General features: G+C 34.3%; 1 long non-coding RNA gene across 1 annotated transcript; it reads right to left on the bottom strand.

Annotated features, from left to right (window-relative positions):
• Positions 1-2010: 2010 nt before the first annotated feature.
• Positions 2011-8580, bottom strand: LOC138266426 (uncharacterized). Its single transcript, XR_011199516.1, has 2 exons — positions 8231-8580; positions 2011-2675 (listed from the first exon to the last, which is right to left on the bottom strand). It is a non-coding gene; the product is annotated as an uncharacterized lncRNA (long non-coding RNA).
• Between the last annotated feature and the right edge of the window lie 577 nt (positions 8581-9157).

Below are 9157 nucleotides of genomic sequence, written 5' to 3'. Positions count from 1 at the left end.
ATGGGCTGCCTCCTAAATACAACCAAAATAAAAATACTTATATTTCTACCAATTATTAGTGCTTCTGTCATGTTACTGGCCCCATTTAAAGTTGTGTACTATTGAAATATTATCACATATGTGCTGGAAGTAGTCGCACTAAAGCAAAATCCACTAATGGAATTCACTTGTGGATTGTTTTCCATGGGCTTCTTCTTGCTCTATAAACTGTAAGATTTAGCACATGTACCCACTGCAAATCGAGGCTAATATTTCACTGATGGCTTGTAGTCCTGGAAAACCGAAAGCAGAGAAAAAGATAGACACACTCTTTACAATTGCCTAAAAATCTGTAATCATAGTTTGAGCAATTAAATGACGGTTATATTTTGATGGTTATTTGTCTCAATCTCATTTGGTGAAGATTCAAGTGTGTTACTCTTGGTTCCCTACTTAGACCATAATACATTTTCTGCAGATTATCTACTCCCTGTGGTATATTGTGTTATTCTCCACACCATGTACTCAAGGAAACAGACTCATTCACCAACACCTATTTTTCTTTCACACAACCTCTTGCTCCCATATCATACAACCTCTCAAACCCAATTTCCTCATCTACCTTATTCCCTTGTTTTTTACAGTCTTCTCTTTCTCATTTTCCTTCATTCTTCAGTTACACTTTCTTACTTGCTTTTCAGTTTAGCTATGCTGCTAATCCTTATCAGAGCTTACATTCACCTCAGGGTTCTTAAGCCCATTTTTCTCTTCCTCTTTCTATTCCACTCCTCACCTCTGTTTACATTTACTATTCTCCTCTGCCATATCTTTTCATTCTTACTCTACACTTCTCTTCTGCTCTGCTCTACTCAAGAGATCCCCTTTTTTTAATATCTATTTTAACACGTTAAGCTTTTCTAAGTGACCGCACACTATTCTAATCAATTCAGTCTCCAGAATGACCTTATTTATATAGTTGAGGATTTTCATTGTCCCCTCTTCATCGGTCCCAATCTTCTATTTCATCATTGTGTTTTTTATATTTCTTTGTGTAAGATCATATTCATAAAGTGCAGTAATCACCTTAATAAAAAAACACCTTGATTTTAGAAAAGCAATAGATGTAACTTGTGGTAGATCATCATCGGTATACTGGTTAAAATATTGCAAAGATTGTAATGAATTTCTGAATGTTACGTATTGCGAGGTGTATCTCTCTGAATAGATAGCACCTTCCAGGTATTGCCCCTAAGTCAAATAACAGACATGTTCCATTATAAGCCTCATTATTCTTAGAAGAGTTAGCAAGTTTTGATATGTATATCGTGAGATATTTGAAACATGAAATTGTAATCTGTTTCACATACTTTTAGTCAAAACATGTGACAGCCACTGAGCTGTTAGGTATGATCGATAATTTAAGATATGGCACTTTTGAAAGTCACCAAGCTGTGCAATAATTTTATTGGATCTATCATGAATTTTCAATATTATCTACAACTGACCTTTGACATTCTATCGTCTGTTGTCAAAATCTTTGTACTATTCATTAATCAATCTATTCATGCAAGCAAATAAATATCCAACAGAAACACATCTGTTTCGCAATGAGTCTCACACCAAAAGATGCTTTGACAAAGAAAACTTTAACATTTAGTCTGTCATTAGATCTAGATATCTACCTAAGGGAGTTCAATTTTGATTACAACTATCTGTTTAACCATGTGCTGTGCATACTAAAATAAAAGGGAGTGATTTCCAGATGCAATACCAATAAATTAGAGTGGGTGAAGGAGCCGATTGGATTTGAATGATATCTTATCTACGCTGTGTCAGATAAGTGGGGTCTTATTTTCTGGTCTGAAGAAGGGAGACATTAGAGTTAACTAATAGCTGCACTTTTTTATCTACCTGAGTTGCTCAGCATTGTCAAGGGAAAACCAGGGACACTTAAACAGCATAGACTCTCTGATATTAATGCACATTCAAACAAATTAACTACAAAATAGAAAGAAATACATTTTCAAAATATTATGTGATGAAAAACACAAATTTTATTGACAATACAAAAGAAACTAAAGGAGCCACAGAATGGATCAGCTGTTTCTCATTAATGGTTCATATGGGCTTAAATGGTTGAATTACTTCCTGAAAAGGAGATATTACAAGTTAAATGTTGAATATGATTGATGAAAGATTACAGTGGAGACTATTTTGTAATGACTCACGTTGACACCAACATTTAATGTGCTTCTTCTCATGGAAGTTGTAGGTTATTTACCGTAAAAATGCTGCAGGTCAAAAAACTATATATCACCAAAGCGTTAGAAGGAGCTGACTCAACTTTCACTGGCAATTAGCTGGTGCTCAACATTAAACACATTCTGATTTCTTGACAGATTTTGCAAAGCTCTTTCCCTGGTGGGTGACCTGACAGGTAACTTCCTTGTTTGTGCTCCAGTCCGTGGTGGGCAGAGACAGGTAACTGCTGGCCATGAACAGATTATTTTCACTCTGTTTAGTAGCTCTGCTTTTCTGTACTCCATTGGTAATTGTTTGCCCACCAACTGTCCAGGTCACATCCACAGAGGCCGGGTAGAAGTCCTGGTAAAGGCACACCACAGTGGACTTGTCTTTTTCTACCTCCTCCTGAGAGGGTGGGAAGATGCTCAGAGTAGGACCCTTTGTCTCACCGGCTGCAAGAAAAGTAGGAAAATTATTAGAAATTGGGATAAATATAAGTATTTAGTTTTGGCATGTCTTGGTTAGCTGTCTTTGTCAAGCGCAATTGCAAAGGAAACCTTGTTCACCAGTGAATATTTTTGAAATGTTCCATCAGGATGTATGTCTGTAACATCTACTAAATGGTTTTTAGACCAAACAATATCATGGCATCATCTGACCTATGTAATAAAGCATGAAAAATATAGTTTTTTGGCAAAAGAATTATCTGAAGTGAAAACTTCACTTCAGCAGTCGTTTGAGATGATTGTCTTCTGATGTAAGTTATGGGTTTGAATAAAGACTTTCATAGTGTCTCAGAACAGTTATGTGTTTTATGCATGTGAGGATCTGAATTTCATAAAAGAAATTCAGAGAGAAAATGCTCTAGAAGTAGAAACATAATCAGGTTGTTTGAAAACTGTCTGTCATTATCCCTAAGACTAATTAGCAGTAGCAGTACAATCGGTGCTGCTGGGGACACAGAGTGACAATCCAAATAATGTATCTGAAATAAATGTTAAAAAGATATGTATGCATCCCAAGTCCAAATGAAACACAGGTTTAGTTGCACTTTAGGAATGATATAGGAGGGCTAATCTCCAGCACCAGCCTATATTTCCCTAAATTCAATTGCTTTTCTACAACATGGTAATTTGCTGCAATTTGTTCAGGCAATCATTTTTAGAAATACAAAATGTATTTCTTTTTTGTGGGAAAGAAAAGGATTATTGAACAGCTAAATAAAAAGTGAGCAAACTCTTCTAGAGAACATTAAAAGCAATCCGGCAGCTGAGCGACCTCTGATCTAATAAGATGTATTATTAAAAGCTGATTAGAAGATTGCATTTGACACAAGGTGTTGGTACAAAAAGACTGATTTAAGGTTTATTCTGAAAGCACAGAACTTTACAACTTCAAAACGGGTTTGAACTTTGGCAGCTCCATTTTGTACCTACACACACATTTTTTGTCAAAGTGCTATGCTTAGTGCAACGCTATCTCTCTACAGTAGCACATTTATAAATTTAGTATTGCAGGTGTTCATGGGAGCTGACTGACCTAAAAACTGAGCAATCAGATGAAGTTTCCTTTCTGACATAGCACATACTGGGAAGCAACTCACATTTTATATTCATAATGTGCAATATTTAACAATATTAACAAACATGAAAATTTGTTGTTTTCTAGGATTATGCTAGAATATTGCAGTTCCAGCAACAATATCAATAATAAGAGTTGTTATTCAGTGTTAACTATTTCACAAGCCTTAGAAGATAAAATATGGAGTCAATGAAGACTTTCAAAAGTTTAGAGCTGAACTCTCATAGAGAGAACTTTGAAGTCAATGCAATGCTATATTGCAATATTTTAAATGATCAATATATTATCTTTACTTTCTACCGTTATCAGATATCTATAACTTTTCCAACTGTTAGATGGGCACAAAACACGGTCCAAATGGTAGCTCTCTCATTTGGATTATAAACTCAATAAATACAAAGAACTTGGTAGGGTTTATATCAAATCATAGTTGTTGGGATAGTTTATTCAATTTACTGAATAGTCCATTAAATACTACATGTATTTGAAATGTCCAGAGTTAAACTGGTTTTCCTTTTCTATCTCTTTTGTAAAGTGGAATAACTCAGGATAAATGCTGTTAAATATAGAAAATGTATCCAAGAAATTAAAAAATATATGTTTTAGAATACAAAAAGCAATATCGTCTCAGTAGATATTGAATACAGGAAAACACATTAAACATTCTCAAAAGATATGTATTTTTGAAATGTGTTTGAATAGACATAGCTGCAAACAACCAGTTGTCTTAGTGTTAATGATGTTGCACTTTAGATTGAGGTTGACTAATAACAATATGGGGCACTAAATCACTTCATCTTAGCTTATTACAAAAAGGATGATAAAAGATAAACAACATATATTCAGTAGAAATCCAGTCAGAGGAAATGGGCAGCATAAACATGAAAACATGAATAAAGATCCCCAGGTATATTTATTTTGCTTTGTCAGCATTTATCCTATGTTTAAATGCTCTAAAATTAGACAGGGATTGGAGGCAGAACGAAAAGAACTATCCCACTAAAGACACCATCATTTGGTTGATTGTTGAACCCAGAAAACCAACCAAGGGATAACTAGTGACCTATTGCCTAATTAGTCATTGGATCAAAGATCGTTCCCAATAAAGTACATAGAATGTTATTTCCTGAGCACATTAAGTAAACATGGAAATATAAAAAATATCATGAGAATTACTTATTTCCACCCTAATGACAAGTTTGGCAAAAGTCAAGATTTGCGCAGAGAAATGCATAAAATGAATATCATGAGATGTATTTGAAAACTCTCACCTGAGGAAATTTTTATCATTTACTTTTTGAAAGGGAAAAGAACGATGAATATTGCTTGTAAAAAATGAAACATGCAGGAATTGCTGCAAACAACACTGATTCTACATGCTATGTCTTATAACTAGAAAATAATTCTATAACTATACATTATTTCCGCACCTAGCTAATACTGAACACCATAGTATTAGTAATACTGGATGCTGCATTACCCGATCATTTCTCTAGACAACACATAATGAGATCCAACATATTTTGCGGATATCTTAATACTAGCAGATGGTAAAAAAGAAAAATAAGGAAGCCAATACTATTTTACAAAATATTAACTTGCAGTCAAAGTAGATGATATTAATTCTGTCACTTACTTAGGACATTCAGCTGGGTTCCTCCACCGAAGATAAACACACTGTGCCACAAGACTGTGCACAAACCCAGCCAAATGCAGGGTAGCATTTGGAGTTAGATTTAGGATTGATGGCTGTATGCTTCTCAATAAACTTATGATACAGAACTCCAAAAACAGTCTTTTGGCTTCCAATACCTGAAGCTGTTTTATTCCCTACTCTAGTTCTTCCTAAGAACAGTGTTCTTTCTAGAATATAGTGTAACATTTCTTAAGCGTTTCTACAACATAAGGATGATATTAAATGGTTTCTAGATGTAGGACAATCTCCAATCAGTCAAATGCTCTTTCTGTCGTTTAGACTTGGCACTGGTAGTCCAATTTTTGAATTATTTGAGAAAAGAATGACTAAAATATTTGCAAATGAATGCTTTTAGGTAGAGTGAAATCAATAAGATATGAACATTTTGGCACCTTTAACTAGACTGATGGAACACAAAATATTCTAAATTTAAGAAACTGTGTTCAAGGTGTGAGTTCAATCTCTCACAAAACAAAAAGGAAATCAATTTTGCAGCAACATAATAAAGCTCAATGTACGTCCCTAGAAACTGCTGTGTATTAATAGTATTTAAAGATATTTTTTAAATGCTGATGCCAATTTGTAGGGTAACAGTACTTTCTACCTAACAGAATCAAAATATCATTCTAGATTGCTAATAGTAAAACAGACAGAGATTTCTGACAATAAATATCCTAGAAGAATACAAGAATATAAAAATGCAAATTATGACATTTAGTAGCAACCAGTCAAAATTACATATCAAAATGCTATGAGTGTGGATACAATATTAGAAATATGAATTGTTACATTCATAAGCAAGATCTGTTCACATTCAAGTAATGAAAATAGAAAAATATAGGGGAAAATGTATGTTAGACTAAAGCAGTTCTTCAAAATATTGTACAGTGATGATTCTGTTACTTACTTAGGACGTTCAGCTGGGTTCCTCCACCAAAGATATACCCACAGTGCTACAGTGCTGATCACAACCCAGCAATTCACAGGGTAGTAGCTACAGTACAGTGTATTTTAGATTTAACTTCATGTACAGTTAACGAATTGTTACAGATGCAGTGAGGCACTGCAAAGACTATCTGCATCAACAGGTGCAGCAAAATAAAGGATGGGTGGAACATCATCTGGTGATATAGAGTAGAAGGCACAAATAGGAAATATAAGCAGTATATGCAGTAGTTAAAATAGATGGGAATTGACAGAGCTCCATTGTCTCCATTAACAAATACTATATTGCGTAGGTACATTCAAGCTCGAAAACAATTGTTCTCACCATCTTTAAAATTCTATGGGATGCAGATAAAAATCCAGCATCTGTCATCATCATCTTCCCCTCACAAAAATACAACTGCTGTTGCTATCGAACCCTTGATACTTTATTGAGGTATCTGCGTTCTTGAGACATTCTATAGAGCTCTTTTAGAGCATTGCATAATTTTGGAAAGCTATTTACACTGCAATATGATTTGCAGTCATAGTAACACAGATTTCTTTTTTTTACAGGTTGACCAAATAATCCTTAAATGTCTTGACCTAATACATTGTATTTTTTTCCCAATTATATTTCCAATGATCTAACAGATTAACCACAGCCATAAACGTTTTCTGTATTTCTCCTGTTCCTGATCAGACAACTTTTATTTCTTCAGAATCCTGCTATTTTTTGTAAGATCGGAATCCCATACATTTTCCATAGAGTTTCTAAAATTGTAAATAACGTGTTTGGAAGGAATATAAACAGCAAGAATAGTTTCCAGACCTAAGACAATGCACACCTAACTTATGGTTGCAACATTTTATAATCTAAGCCCATTGTAACTTGATCTGAAGGAAATGTGAAATAAAGCCTCTGGATGCACAAAAAGATATTGGTTCTTTGTTGTTGTTGCTAGACAACATGACATAAGAGTGGGACTCAAAAGTCTGTAAAAGACTGCAAAGTTTGATATTCAGTACAGATTTCAACTGAGACTGAGGGTAGTGTGAACTAAAGCCTCTGGATGAACAAAAAAATCACTTTATTCATTAATACAAGAACTCCTTTTCACGATATAATGAGATAAATAAGTTCTAGTTACATAGAAATATTTTTCACTGAATTATTGTACACTGCAAACCATTTGCTGATATGCCTTTTACCTACTCTCCCTTCATTCTCTTTCTGCCATTGCAATTGCAAAATCCACATTGTGTATAACACTTTGTTGCTTTGCAGCTCAGTTCATGAAATGAAAATCACTTACATAAAATATGAATGTCTTTTTTTCTTTAACGGGTTTTCTTCTAAACTTTCACTCCATCAGTTATAGACTATTTCCTCACAATGGACTTATTTTCCCACATAATTATACTTTGTCATTATATTCAGCAATGCAGAAGGTCCTTGATATAGACACTTTGACATTATCCTACTTTTGGAATCTGTTGAGAAAATATATTTCCTAGGAAATGCATATTTGTTAAAATAGTCTATAGTTTTAAACATAATATATGCCTGATCCTTAAAAATGTACTTTTATGGGCATTATTTTCACTCTACCTAGCAATAGTCGGTGCAATTAAATCTAACTAAATGAACTTTTTTTATACCAAGAGTAGATGGATATATATATATGTACATGCCAATCAGGGAAAGAATTATATATAGATTCAGAGACAAATAATGCAAAACTGAAGAAGGTTGTAAAGAAACATCCTTGAAAAGTAAAGTAGATAATGAATGGTGCTACTTACAAAGGACATTTAGCTGGGTGCCTCCACCGAAGATCCACCACTGTGATGTATAGCTGTACAAAAACTGTCTCCGCATGATGTGACACAACAGGAGATCAGCAGACAATTATCAATGTGATATTATGGCAAATCCTTCTTGACTGATAATTGAGGGCCTCATGACTCTATCATAGAAGAAACGCTTGTACCCATAAAGTGGTGCATCAGTTGGGTGAACTGTCAGGTAGAAATCTGCTTATCTCTGTCATGTTCTTAACAAAATGTCCATGGACAGAATTTATAACCATTGTTAGCACAAAAGGATGGGACATTTTGTTATGCCTTCAGTGGGTAAAAGGTTGGAATATGGATTTTGTGATGGTCTACTAACTTTTAGAAGGCAAGGATTTAAACATGTGTCCTCTTTGTTTTGATTTACCTTGCTAACCATCCACAATTTATTAGCAAGATCAACAAATCATAGCCCCCAAATTACTTATTGTGTTCATAATCTTAAATATTATCATATGCTCATCCAATATACTTGGACTACATTGTTCATAGGCTTGGCAGATGAATTGAGGAAAGACAATCAGCTCAATGTACTGCCTTTTGGTTCAGCAAATGTAACAATGAGCCTGAGGGTCACTTTGTAAACCAAAGTCCCAGATGCCTGCTGGGTTTTCTTATTCCTAAAAGTCCATATCTAGTAGTGGTGCTCTTCTTGAATTAAACACCTATGGGCGATTGTCAAATAGTCACAGTTGAAGGAATATCAGAATTAATTTCCTGGACTTAGAAAGGAAACACACTTTTCTGATCATGATATTTTAACAGATAGTTACATCTAATAAATATCTAGAGGGCAAATTTATCCTAAATACTATTTTCATTGAGCTGTGTTGTAAAATGCGTAGGCAAGGGCAGCAATGATATCCAAAGTGAGCA

Source organism: Pleurodeles waltl, chromosome 11, assembly GCF_031143425.1.
Source record: "Pleurodeles waltl isolate 20211129_DDA chromosome 11, aPleWal1.hap1.20221129, whole genome shotgun sequence".
Lineage (NCBI taxonomy): Eukaryota > Metazoa > Chordata > Amphibia > Caudata > Salamandridae > Pleurodeles > Pleurodeles waltl.
Note: the sequence above shows the minus strand (reverse complement) of the source record. Positions and strands in the feature narration are given on the sequence as shown.